The sequence below is a fragment of the Lepidochelys olivacea genome (assembly GCF_965140295.1).
Source record: "Lepidochelys olivacea isolate rLepOli2 genome assembly, chromosome: 10".
Taxonomy (NCBI): domain Eukaryota; kingdom Metazoa; phylum Chordata; order Testudines; family Cheloniidae; genus Lepidochelys; species Lepidochelys olivacea.
The window spans coordinates 31,898,272-31,912,048 of record NC_140420.1 but is presented as its reverse complement, the minus strand read 5'-3'; the positions used below and the strand labels follow the sequence as shown (position 1 = coordinate 31,912,048).

Genomic DNA, 13,777 nt, shown 5'->3' with positions numbered 1-13,777 from the left:
ATTATTATTGAGTTTTCTTTTTTTAGCCTTTCTGATCTCCCTGAGCATTTCATAATCATCATCACCGTCCTAGTCAGGTGTGGAATATTCTTATTATTGAAGCATGGAATTTCTATCCATAGAGATTCTGTGGTACAGTTTGAGCCATTTACTATTTTTACTCTGACGCTTTGTTTTCTTTCATATATAGTGCCACTCACCCCCAGAACAACCTACTCAGTCATTCCTACATATTTTGTACCCTGATACTACCATGTCCCATTGATTATCATCGTTCCACCAAGATTCTGTGATGCCTGTTATATCAATATCCTGATTTAATATCAGGCACTTAAGTTCACACATCTTAATATTTAGACTTCTAACATTTGTATACAAGCAGTTTTAAAATTTGCCACTTTTTAGCTGTCTGCCATTATGTGCTGTAATTGAATTAGACTCCTTTTTTTCATTGGACTGTTTCTCTTCAGTTCCTACCTGTACTTTATCAACTTCCATCTTCTCCTCCTTAGTATGGTATACAGAATCTCCCTTAATAGATCCTCACCTAACGGATTTCTCTGTCTGAACCATGTGCTCTTCTGCACCTGTCAGCCATCCCCCAGCCCTTAGTTTAACAACACTTCTACAACCTTTTTAATTTTACATACTAGCAGTCTGGTTCTGTTTTGGTTTAGGTGGAGCCCAGCCTTCCTGTATAGACTCCTCCTGTCCCCAAAAGTTCCCCAGTTCCTAATAAACTTAAATCCCTGTTCCCTACACCACTGTCTCATCTATGTATCCACGCACAGTATGAATTTTCAAAGGCTCATATTCCAGTCATATGAAAACTGGTTCTTGCTGGAATACTTGAATGTGTTTCCCAATGAGGGCTATTGCTGTCCCATATCTTAATTTCCTACATCTGGCTATTTCCAAAATGAGGGGAGAGGAATGTGGGGCCCCCATACTTCAAAGTGTCTGAACCAGCTGTGTCAGAGGGAGGTGTAAACTCCCCATAAATGGACAACCCTGAATAACAAGTCCTTAAGGGAGATTTCTCCCCATGCCCAGGCAGGTGGGAGTCTGGGTAAAAACCAACTGTCTGGGTAAAAACCTCCCCTGTAGACATGTTGTCATTGGCCTCCTCCACTATAGTAGGTATTTTTAATAATTCACATTTCCATTACTCCTAGTTATTTGATTCTTCCAGGATAGGACCAGCTTGGCTCTGAAGAAGGTGCTGGGTGTAACTGGGGATGGCTTGCTGTTTCTCACTGAACAAAAGATGCTTTTAATTTTTTATTGTTTGTTTTTTTTTTTAACAGTGGTTGCTAGGTGAAGCCTCCATTTTGCAGATGAACTGAATTAATTATGGATTGTACAATAGTGCAGTGGAAAATGAGCATGTGAGGGAATAGGAATTGGAGGGGGCTGCCTGTGATTGAGAGAATAGCACAAATAGGACTCTCAGTCAGATCTGCAATGCATCTGGAAGTCATTATGTGGCAAATCCAGGGCAGCTTTTGTTGTAGAGGGTGTGGAAGTACCATTTATATGCAGATATAGTCAGTTATAGTAAATATAAAATGCATGTTTGCTGTGTGCTGGATTTAAAAATAGTGCTTGCAAGACTTCAAAGAGAAATATTGGGTGAGTGTTGTTCCGTCAACTGAAGTAAAGGTCCAAAGCTAAGCCTGTCACCTGATGATTGGAATGTTGATAAGTTCTAGAGTAATGCATTGATTTGATTTACAGTGATAGCAGAGACCTAAAGTATCTGGTAGGTCTAAAATAAGGAAATGTTTTAATTGTGGTTATGTTTTTTTGACCATAGTGTAGTGAATGTCAGTCCAATTAAATGAGCCTGCTCAAACAACCATTTATTTTTGCCAATATAAATGCAGTACACCCTCGCTATAATGAACTTGCTGGGACCCAAGCCTTTTGTTTCTTATAGCCAGGAGTTCATTATAGTGAAAGGACAATGAAAATGAACAGGCGGTGGAGCTGCCAGCCATGTGGTGGAGTGGCAGAGCTGGATAAAAACAGTTCATGTATGTGCAACTTTCATTTTTTAAAAAAAAAATTACTGTACTGTAGTTGGGATACAGGGACTATGTTCATTATAGCTGAAGGCTTGTTATAATGAAGGGCGTTATAGCGAGGGTGTACTGTATGCTATCCTCTTTCCTTTGCTTTTGAACTGAAAGCTTCCCCAGTAGCTATTCTATTTTTTCAAATGTAATCCTTGAGTGTGTGTGTCAGGTTAAATTAGACTAATCCCAGACTGGAGTGAGGAGAGACAATGTGCTCCAGTGGCTATATTTTTAATTAAAACCAGAAAATATATAACCAAACCAGAATTGAACCTTCCTTGTCCCCTTTGTCCCAGCACCTCGCTATTCCCAGTTTTCTTGACATTTTCCTTTTCCTTTTTCATGGGGAAAAAAAACCACTCTGAAGATCTGATCACAGGAAACAGGCTTCTAAAAATCAGTGTGTTAAATAAAGAATTTTATAAATGCTCTCTGTTTCCAGGAAGGCAAAGAATATTGAAGGACTTAGTCTTGCCCTTGCAGAGTTCAGTGCGCTGTGTTCTGTATTGTGTCTCCAGATGGGGTAATGCATAAAGTCTTTGCTTTTCAGAACCAAAATGTCTGTTGTGTGCTTATTTGTCAATAAATACAATGCCCTGTATTATTACCAGCTTCTTGCATACAGAGTGTCACACAACTGTACACTACGCTACGCAGCTGGATCTGGAGCTTGGCCTACAGCTGTGATGGGAAATGGCGTCATAGAGATGGAGGGAAGGGAAAGGGGTGTTGAAATTTACTAGTGGAAACAATGTACATGTTGTTGCATACCAGATAACAGACTGGAAGGAGGCAGGGATGGGGGTGGGGATGAGGAGGCAGATTGGAGGCAGGGATGAGGAGAGTGGAGTGAAGGAGCCATGAGAATGAGGTTAAAATTTAGACTTAATCATAGATTAAAAGAAAGCAAAATGTTTCATCCTTGTATTTGCTGCATGGCCCAAGTTCTTCAGCCGAAGAAGGCTGGACATAACTCCCTACAGCACCAGCTGATGACTAAGCTTTATGAGCAGTCCCCCATGGCTAAGCATGCCATTGCCTACTCAGGTGTCCAAGCTCTTTCTGGTATCAGGAACGAGGCCATCTGATTGGTAAGGTTTTGAAACCAGATGTGAAGATTAAGAGACTCCCATGGCTCAGAGGAAAGCAATGAGTTTCAGATCTAGATCAGGAAAAGTGGTAGGGAGGAATGCACCTCTGAGAGAGCTCTATCTGGAATGTCCATTTCCTCTCCAAAACAAAGAGATGCTCACTTGATGGAAAATGAGGCAGGAAGTTCATAATGGCCATGTTCAAATGAACTGTCTGCAGAGCTCAGTACCAAAATCCCAGCCAGGCCTTGTTTCTGAAACTGCTTGTGTAGTAATCTTCACCCTGGCACGAGCACCTGCTACAGATGTGATGCAGCAGCACAGAATGCTGTCCTGGGAAAGAGACGATTGCCAAGGAGAGGAAAAGGGAGGGGGCTTGGAATCCACCCAAAGGGGCAGCTGGAAAAAGCTGTTAGAGGCAGAGAAGAATTGAAATGCTGAGCTCGAGGATAAATGGGGGGCCTGGGTTGGAGGTAAGGTGATAAACTAAAAGAGAGGAGAATAAAAGTATGGGACTGGGAAGTGAGGAGGAAAAAGAAAATAGGAAAGATTTCAGGTCAGGACATGCAGAAAAAATAGACCTTGATATGTGACCAGATCCTGTTAGAGAAGGAGGAGGGACGGGGGGAGAATATACAGATTTACCAGAGAGTGAGTATCGAGGAAAAAAATGAAAGGAAATAATTGGTGAAAAGGGAAATTGATCAAAAAGCTGTATTAGATGCAAACAGATCCTGGAAGCAGTAAAGGGAGGCATACCCACAAAGGACCTAAAGTTCATGAACAGAGAGTGTGACTGTTGGAACATCTGTTGATGGAATACAGTTCAAAAGTGCCTAATGGATGAGCAAGGGCCCCTTAGGTGAAGAAACCCCATAAACATGGTGAAAAGAGGTACAGCCACAGTAACATTGAATCTGAGGAGCACTTCAGGCTGAAGAGAGGAAAAGAACAGAACAGCAAGAGTGGAGCTGGACTTACATCCAAGGAGAGAAAAATTTTATTCTTCTCTGAAGTGACACAGTATCTTGTAGAGCAATCTCTTTTGTTCATAATAACAATGCATTTGGTATTAACTGTACAACATGTAAAAGCTCACAAAGATTAATGAGTTGGTATCCTATAGCTTATTAGTATACGTAGTAAGTCTCTGGTAATGGTCTAGATCAGGGATCGGTAACCGTTGCCATGCGGTCCGCTAGGGAAAGCCGGTGGCAGGCCAGGACAGTTTGTTTACTTGCAGCGTCTGCAGGTAAACAAACTGTCCCAGCCCACCAGTGGCTTTCCCTGGCGGACCGCATGCCAAAGGTTGTTAATCCCTGTTCTAGATTATTTATGCTCCTGGTACAATTTTGGAGTTTTCCCTTAGAAAGTTCTAAAAAATTTAAATTATCCTTTTTAGTCTTGGTTTTCCTCTGCCTCTTCTCATAGTTAGCATAGCCTAGTCAGGTCACCACACTTGCTCTGCTGTGTAAGTATTGATGTAAACTTGAGATTAGCCCTCCGTATGGTGCATAACACAGGAGAAACGTAACAAGGCTGTAGGGATGACATGACACTTCAGGGTTGTTCAGATTGTGCATATCAGAAGTGACTGCAATGATGGTGTTTTTACTTAGTCTGTATTATGATTAATATCCTCAGTTCAACAATCCTATCTTCCTGCCTTGAAAGGGAAGCTGAAGTCTCATTTAAATCTGGCTTGAAAGGTGGTCAAATTTCATGGTAGCTTCTGTATTCCCCATTGAAATGCAACTTCTTATAGCTGTTTAGTGATTGACAAATGATATCCCTTGTGACAGAGTGAACTGAAATATGCCCAGTATCTCAGAAGAAGAAATCTATTAACTTTTTATTAAGATCCCCGGAAGAAGCTGCTACTTTTATAGTCAGTGAGGCCACCAAACTGTTCCGAAAGAGGGGAGGGCATCAACTACAGAACTTTGTTTACATTCCTTGTCTCCAGTGGCTGCTTATTTATATTGTGGTTATGTTCACAATGTGCTGGGTGATGTCCAAACATAAGAACACCTGGTTCCTGCCCCAGCTAGCTTTCTGAAATACAGCAACTTTCTATGAGCTACATCATCCACCAATAAAAAGAGGAGATATTTGCTGTTAAGCAAACCCAAGCTAAAATATCATTGAAGTTGCCACAGCAGTTGTTCCATTCAGGTAGTACTTTAATGTTGGCTCTTTTAAAATATTTGTTAGTATCCCATTACTAAATGAGGCAGAAAGAGGGCGTGTGCAGTGGCTGTGATGTGACACATGGCATTTGAGGTTTGGAGTTTTTGTTCCCTTTAAACAGAATTCCTCTGAATACTTCCAAGGTCAAGATGAGAGTGAAAGGTTTCAAGGATGGGTGTGTTTGTATACACACACCTCCCCGCAGCCAGCCTGGCAAGAATGATGTTAAAAGCCTGCATGGAGAGAAATGGTCCTGCCCCATGAAACTGCTTGAGCTGTCAAACCTGGTCCTGCATCAGGAATTCATGAAGGGATACAAATAACATATAGGTGATGGCATAGTCTGCCAGTGGGACAGCACAAAACCTCTCTCCACTCTGCCAGGGAGAGGAACTCGTTTGTGGCACCTGCCAGGAAAGGGTTCATATTCCTCTTCTAAAATAAGGGACCCACTCTGTTCCCCAGAGGACAAGGAGCTACACTGCATACCCAGAGGCAAAAGGTATGTCTACACTGCAGTTAGACACTGGCCTGCCAACAGACTCAGGCTTGCAGGGCTTGGGCTAAGGGGCTGTTTAATTGCGGTGTAGATGCATGTGCTTGGGCTGCAGAATGAGCTCAGGGACCCTCCCACCTCTCAGGGTTCTAGAGCCTGGGCTCCAACCTGATCCTGAATGTGTACACCACAATTAAATAGCCCCTTCGCCTGAGCTCAAGTCAGCTGGAATGGGCCAGCCACAGGCTTTTAATTGCAGTGTAAACATACCCAAAGGAGCTGCTTCGAGTAGATCTGAAACAAGGGACTGCTTTTTCTCTCCAAAATCAGGTGAACTGTGTTGTGATGAGGAGGTACAGGCACTGGCCTGTGTAATGCCCAGGAATCTGATAAATCTTGCTGACATCTGAAAGTGCCCCCACAGCTGAATAATTCCCACCATAAGAGTGTGACAGAAGGGGCAGAAGGAAGATGACTTTAGCAGTAGTGTTTCAGGTGGGTTGGATGGAGTAAAAGGAAGAGGAAATAACTTTCACTTCATTAGTTTGGAACATTGTAAATATGAGCCAAGCTTTGCTTTCGGATATTTAAACATCAGTATTACTGGGAGTTGTGTATGGATATGTGTGGAGAATTTGGCTCATGGTTTGGAAATGTATGCTAATGTGTCTGTGCCAAGATTGATCCTGCCTATACGAATATCTCAAATGCCTAGACACATAAATGTTAAGTGCATGGAATCTGGTAGAAAGAAGTGTGTGTTGGTCTGTCCATCTCTACAGACCATGTAGCTGCATAACACTTCATGCAACTAAAATAAACTTTGGGGTGACAGCTTTATTAACAAAATAAGATATGCTGGCTACTTTTTTGGCAAAAGTTTTCAAAAGAAAATAGACTTGTGTGAAATGCACGTATTGATCCATATTGCATGAGAGAGAGAGAGAGAGACTACTATATAATGGCATTACTGTTAACGTCCATGTCTGTTTGTCTATGAAGGGGCCTCTTAATTCTGGGGAATGATTTTCGCATTGGTCATGGAGCCCTGTGCGCAAGAGTGATGCTGTTGTGCTAGCAGCTTCACAGGCGGTAGGAGAGGGTTAGTCTGAGCCATCCTGTACCTGTGCAGGTTCTTTTCGCTAGACTGTCTTCCTTTGAAGTCAGCATTCATAGTTCCTTGAATTTTCATTGATTTTTTTGAGGTCTTGGTTTTTTGGGTGGTTTTTCTTGAGATGAAAGGACATTTAAAGCTCTGGGAAGGTTATGAAATTAGCTAATTGGTGAACTGTTGCATACTAACTGTTGTCGGTAGCTACCGGTGTGGTACTCCACTCTTGTTGGATGATAAGTTGGCTGCGTGCGTGTTCCCTCTGTGTGCTGCCCCAGTTCTGCGCAGATAGCTAACACAGCAGACCCTGAGAGAACCTCCCCAAAACCACAGACTCTAGTAAGGTACGAAGGAACCCGAGCCAGGTTTACTGTCAAATGAAGCACAGTAATAGTTCCCTATAGAGACTACAGGGCATACTACGAATTTGTGCTCCCTGGCAATGGACTCAGCTCAGTCAGTGGCGGGACACTCCACTGCCCCCATGCTGGACAAAGATATGCACTCCGGGACCTACTTTTATACCGTTGCGGGACAGATTATTTATCATAGTTCAAACAAATCTATCCATCATGTTGTTGTCCTTTTGACCCTGTCTTTAAGATGCACCTGCCTGTTCCTTGTTATGTATGTGGAGTGTTCTGCTGCCGTCTTGGCACAAGTTCCTCTCATTAGCACTTGTGTGTGTACGAGCCTCTAACAACCTTTTCTTGCCAACTTCTGTGAGTGGGACCTGCCTCTGGCTCACAGCCCAGCTTTGCTTATCACTGCCTGGAAGTACTTTGGTTCAGGCTTCAGGCCTCAGACTGGGCCTCTGATACAAGAATTTATGTTTCAGGACTCTTCTTACTACACTAACAAACTGGTTGGAATTTAGGGTAAAATTTCTTTAAGCTTACAGTTTGTAATTGCACTTCAGTAATTGCATCTCTCCATTGTGCATGACTCTGGAGGGAGCTAGCATCTTGACATAATTGTTAGGCGAAATTTCTTATTCTATCTTGTAGGTTTGTTTCAGTTGTTGGCAAAGTTGATCCATAATATATGGTACTCACAGTACCCGTTCGTTGTACACTTTTCAGCTGTGTCTCACTCTCTGCTCTGAGTCGATTATTGTATAATTAAAATTAATAACACAGATTTTCTTACAAAGAGGTGTTTGAGGGAGATCCCCAAATTATATGTCCAGCAGCCCCAAGAGGCAGGGAATTCCTGAATAGACACTGGGTGTGTGCCAGGCAGCAAAAGGCACGTGTGCTTGGGACTTGGTAGAAGACAAGGCAGGGAGGACAGAGCCAGACTGAAGGTTGTTCAGCTTTTAGAAAAATGAGAATTGTGTGGGCCGAAAAGTTTAATTTGAGGGGTTTTACTGAGGTTTGGCCCATTTACCATAATGATTAATACAGCAGATTTAGTTTCCTTCAGAGGATCTGAGCTCATTCTGCCTGTGTTTCTCACCAAAACACTGCTGGTTGCTATGAAGTCCTTGAGCAGCTTTTGTCAGTGAATCAGTGTTTTCAATACCTACTAGTTAATACTTGGGGGCCTGCAATGTTTTGTGAAATGAAAAGGCTGTTCATGTGAAATTCAGCCAGGCAGATGATGCATTCTCCAAACCCTCTGGAAGTGGGTCGCCGCCAAGTCCACAGGCAGCTCTCGCTCGCTTACTCTGTGTCTGCTGCTTTCGGCATCAGTTGAGGGATGTTCTGTACTTTGTTTTTTTGGATGCTGTAACACAAAGAATGTGCTTGCACTAGAAAGTGGGGCTGAATTGGGGCAACCTAATGCCCTAGGAGCACCACCACATGCTAGTGAAAATATCAATAATTAAAGCTATAGTAAGGTTAAAATAGCTCAACACACAAGATCTTGAAAAAATCAAGGTAATTCAAGGAACTAGAAAAGCAGACTTCACTGTCTAGCCAGTGGAACTTGCCAGGTGTGAGATGGCTCAGACTAACCTTCCCCCATTGCCTGAGAAGCAGCTAGCCCAAGAGCCTCAAGGCCAAATTTTTAAAGTTGTTTAGGTGCCTAGTGGGATTTTCAGACACTCCCAGGTTCCTGTCTCCCACTGATTTCAATGGGGGTTAGGAACTGTGGTATTTCTGAAAATCCCACTAGGTGACTACTCTGTATCTTATGATGCTTAAATACATTTAAAAATTTGGTTCTCTATTCTGTACAATGGACTCTTAATGACAAATGCCCTATCCATCTGTCTAGGTTCTTATATTGCCCCCTAGTATCTGAGCGCCTCGCAATATCTAATGTATTTATCTTCACAACACCCCTGTGATGCTAGACTATACCATTGTCCCCATGTTACAGATGAGGAACTGAAGCACAGGGAGATTACTGGCTTGCACGAGGTCACATATAAAGTCTGTGGCAGAGCCCAGAATTGCAGCCAGGTCTCCAGAGTCCCAGGCTAGTGTCCTAACCACTGGATCATCTTCCTCTATTATGTCCACATGTACTCACACCATGGTAATGCCAGGAAGGTCCACCCTTCCCCTTCTCTTTGGGTAGGCTGGGTTCAGATGGTCTGGGCTGTTTCCTAGAAGAGTTTGGGTTCAGCTGCTATCTTCCTGTGCTGGGAGCCCTTTTTGTGACCATTGATCTCTGATAACAGCTGTGCAGTGGACTCAGGCATCTACAGTTAAGGAACAAAATGCTACTAGAAGAACACTTACATAGTAAACATGCATTGCCTTTGAGAAATTTTAATTTAAATGTGGGGTGTATGTCTATAGATCCATTTCCAATAAAACAACGTAATTTATTGTAATGCAAAGCATTACATTAAAGTCTTCAGTCTGCCTTCAGAATTACAGGGTTTTGGGGTTTTTTTTTAGTATTCTGTCCTGTAGAAGATCTAAAGTGCCTGGAACTTTGCTATCAAGTTGACCAACTAGAACTGTACATTGATTCTGTAGGTTTAAACTACAGGGCATATTCTTATACATGTTCCAGTAAATGTTTTCCAAAATACATGCTGTGCTGGACTCTTAAATCTTTGGTCATTGCTCTTAGCCTGAGTGCAGTCAAAGTTTAATAGTTCTTTCATAGATTTTAAGGCCAGATCATGTGAGCACAGGCCATAAATTTTCACCTGGAAATTACTGCATCAGGCCCATAACTTCTGGTATATTTAAGTCGATGGGATGATTGTTTTCAAAAGTGATGGAGAACTCACCAGCTCTCAAGGTAAATTGTTTCTAGGTCGCTTAATTACTCCCACCGTTTAAATTTATCTCTTAGATATGCCAAATAGATTGAGATTCTTAAGTCTCAATGCCAGGTACGTTTTCTAGACCTCAAATCGTTTTCTGAACCCTCTCCATATTGTCAATATCCCTTTTCCAGTGTGGACACCAGAACTGGACACAGTATCCAGTAATGGTTGCATCAATGCCATGTACAGAAGTAATGCCACTTCCTTATTCCTAGTCAGTATTCACCTGCTTCTAGCAATAGATCTGCATTGTTGAGTCTAGAAGGGCATTGAGTCCTGATCTCTAGCCCCACCCCTCTAGCACCTACCACAGTCTGATACTTTCTGATTGCAAATGGTATTGGTCCTCAGTGGCTTTCCAAGAAAGTTTGGGCCAAAATCTGAGTACTTTGGTCAAATTAATCTCCTTTCCATAGTTACTCTTCCTTGTCGGCATTTGCACAGGAAACAGAATGTTAGTTGTTTAATTGATCTCAGGATTGGTGGCATTATGCTGAGGCCTCCAAGACTGTTTGTTTGAGATTTATTTTATCCCTTGGAGTTAAGGGTGATGCAACCCTATTTTATTAACTCTCTGTTCAGAAGTGTGTATAGTTTTCTCCTTTTTGCTGGAAGGGCCTGGACTGCAGTACATGCTAGGGTTGCTGTGACCGCAGCATGGGGAATGCAGGGATTTCCTTGCTGGAATGCCTCAATCTGTTTTGGAGCTGTGGGAATTCTTTGCCTGCTGTCATATTTGGAATAGGGACAAGTTCATCTTAGGGGTCAGCTTGTCTACACAAAAGCTTAGTTTGTTGCAAGCTGGGGTGTAAATCTACCTCACACTAGCCTGCTATGTACTAAACATCTGTGTGGACCCTGCTGCCACACACTAGTGCACTTTGCTATACATCGGTTTCAAAGAGGGATAGATCAAAGTGTACAAGGGAACTTGTAGGCCACAGCAACTGGGTCCAGCTAGACCCTTAGTGCACTGTGTAGACAAGCTCTAGTCCACACCAGGGGGGGTGTAAATTTCTAATGCACACCAGTATGTTGCTAACTGAAAGTTCTTCAAGTTATTGTCCCTATGGGTGCTGCACCACAGGATGTGCCCACACCATTGCGCTCTCCATCAGAGATTATAGTCAGCAGTGCCTGCGGGTCCAGGCCTGTGGTTCATCGTCAGCAGAGAGCCATTACTTACACCATGTTCTTCCCTTTTGGTTTTTCAACTGCCCCAAGAGTCTTTACAAAGCTCCTCTCTGTCATCACAGCTCACTTGTGTCAACAGAGAATAAGTTTTCCCCCTATCTGGACGATTGGCTCCTTAAGGGTCACTCCTTCCTGGAGGTCCAGTCAGTATCTAACAAGGCCTTGTTTCATTCCCTGGGCCTTCCTCTGAACATGGACGTGTCTACCCTAACTCTGGTACAGCGCATAGACTTTATCAGAGTCACTCTGGACTCCTCAACTCTCAGGGCTACCTACTTGCAGACAGGTTTGCCACAATGACGTACCTGTGAACAGGTTCACCACAGTCTCATATCCACCCTGCAGCAGCGCCCATAATCTAAAGTGTACCTCCGAGAGTTTTCGACTCCCTCAGCTGGTGGAAGGATCCTCTCAAGGTCTGTGTGAAAGTTCTGTTTTTGAATCCACCCCTGCTGGCTAGCGGGGAGGCCCATCTCCAGGGCCCAAGGCAAATGGTCTCCCCCAGGAACATCCCTCCACATCAACATTCTTGAACTCAGGGCAGTTTGCCTCACATGCCAGTACTTCCTTCGCAATATCAAGGGCCTCTCAGTCAAGGTAATGTTGGACAACAGAGCGGTAATGTACTAGATAAATGGTTAAGTGGAAGCAAGATCCCAGTCCTTATGTACAGAACCACTGAAACTGTGGAGCTGGTACATATCCCATCTCATACACACCTCTGCGGTCTACTTGCCAGGCCTGCAAAACACTGCAACGGATTTCCTGAGCAGGCACTTCCACCAGGACCATGAGTGGGAACTCAGCAACTCAGTCTTTCAGAGTATTTACCAGTCCTGGGGCCTTCTGCAAGTGGATCTCTTTGCAACACCATCCAATGCAAAGTGCCAACACTTCTTCTTGAGGCAGGCATATGGTTGCTACTCCATAGGGGATGCTCTTGTAGTGCCTTTGTGGCTGAGGCAAGTGGTGTGGTTCCTGGGTCTGCTTCACCTCTCCCTACTAACTCCTGTAGGCCTTCCTCTCACAGTGGATTTCCTGACACTGGACTTGGGCATAACCCATCCCAGTCTCTCATCTCTGCATGTCAAGGCCTGGCTCCTTGATGGTTCCTGGACAAAGAATTGGGCAGCTCTCGTGGAGTTCAGTCTGTACTCTTGAACAGCAGGAAACCTGCCATGAGAAAACTGCAGAAGTGGAGGTGTTTGCACGTCTGGTGTACTCATTGATCTGTATCTGCCTCTGAATTTCTCCTCATGGATGATGTTCATTAACTTTTAGATTTAAAAACACAAGGTTGTCACTGAGCTCCATTAGGGTTCACTGGGCAGCAATTACAACCTTTCTTCCACCAGTGGAAGGATTTATGGTCTTTGCTTACCCTACCATAGTCAGGTTCCTCAAGGGTTTGTTGTATCTATTTCCTCATGTCAAGGACTCCATGCCACCCTAGGATCTTCATCTGGTTCTCAGTGCTTTAAAGAACTCTGTTTGAACCCATGGGTAATTGCTTGCTTCTCCACCTGTCCTTCAAGACTTTATTCCAGTTTAGCCATAACCTCAGCCAGAAAGGTAGGAGAGCTAGGGGCGATCCCTCTTTACACTACACTACCTTTTACCGTGAGAAGGTGACCGTATGCCCCTATCCTCATTCCCTGCCTCCCGGTCTCTTCAGAATTCCATATCAATCAGTATATTAGTCTACCGGTATTTTACCCCCAAACTTCATTCCTCGAGGAAGGAGGCTGTCCTCCATTCTCTGGATGTGAGAAGGGCCCATGCCTTTCACCTCAACAGAATAAGACCTTCCAGGGTTTCCAACAGGCTTTTTATCTCCTGTGCCAAGAGAATGAAGGAACAGCCAGTTTCCACTCAGTCTACTGAAGTGGGTTTTTGGGTGCACTCGAGCTTGTTGCAAAGCTGCTGGAGTGTATCCCCGACCTTGAATTACTGCCCATTCCACCAGGGCCTGTTTCACCTCTTTAGCCCTTAAATTCATACTCACATTGTGGACATCTGCAGCAGCAACCTGGTTCTACAACCAAGCGATTGCCAGGCACTGTGCTATCTTAGTTGCTTCCAGATATGCCCTTTGGTCATGCTAGCCTCAGAACTGTGCTGGATCTGCCTCCTCAGCTCCCACCTCCATGTTGTTACTGCTTGGGAGTGGAGCACCCCGAGGGACAATAACTTGAAAAGGAGAAGTTACTTACCTATACAGTAACTTGAGTACTTTGAGATGAATTGTCCCTATGAGTGCTTCGCCTCCCACCTGCCTTCCACTCTGCTGCAGAGTCTTCTGGGCTACATAGTTGAGAAGGAACTGGAGTGGCAGCAGGTCTACATCTCCCTGTATACCCTCACACTGGAGCACAAGGATGT

The 13,777-nt window shown here is 43.7% G+C and overlaps 1 protein-coding gene across 5 annotated transcripts in view; it reads left to right on the top strand.

The window, feature by feature from the left end:
* NPRL3 (NPR3 like, GATOR1 complex subunit) overlaps positions 1-13,777 on the top strand; it is a 96,866-nt gene that overhangs the window by 66,957 nt on the left and 16,132 nt on the right. The window lies entirely within an intron of this gene.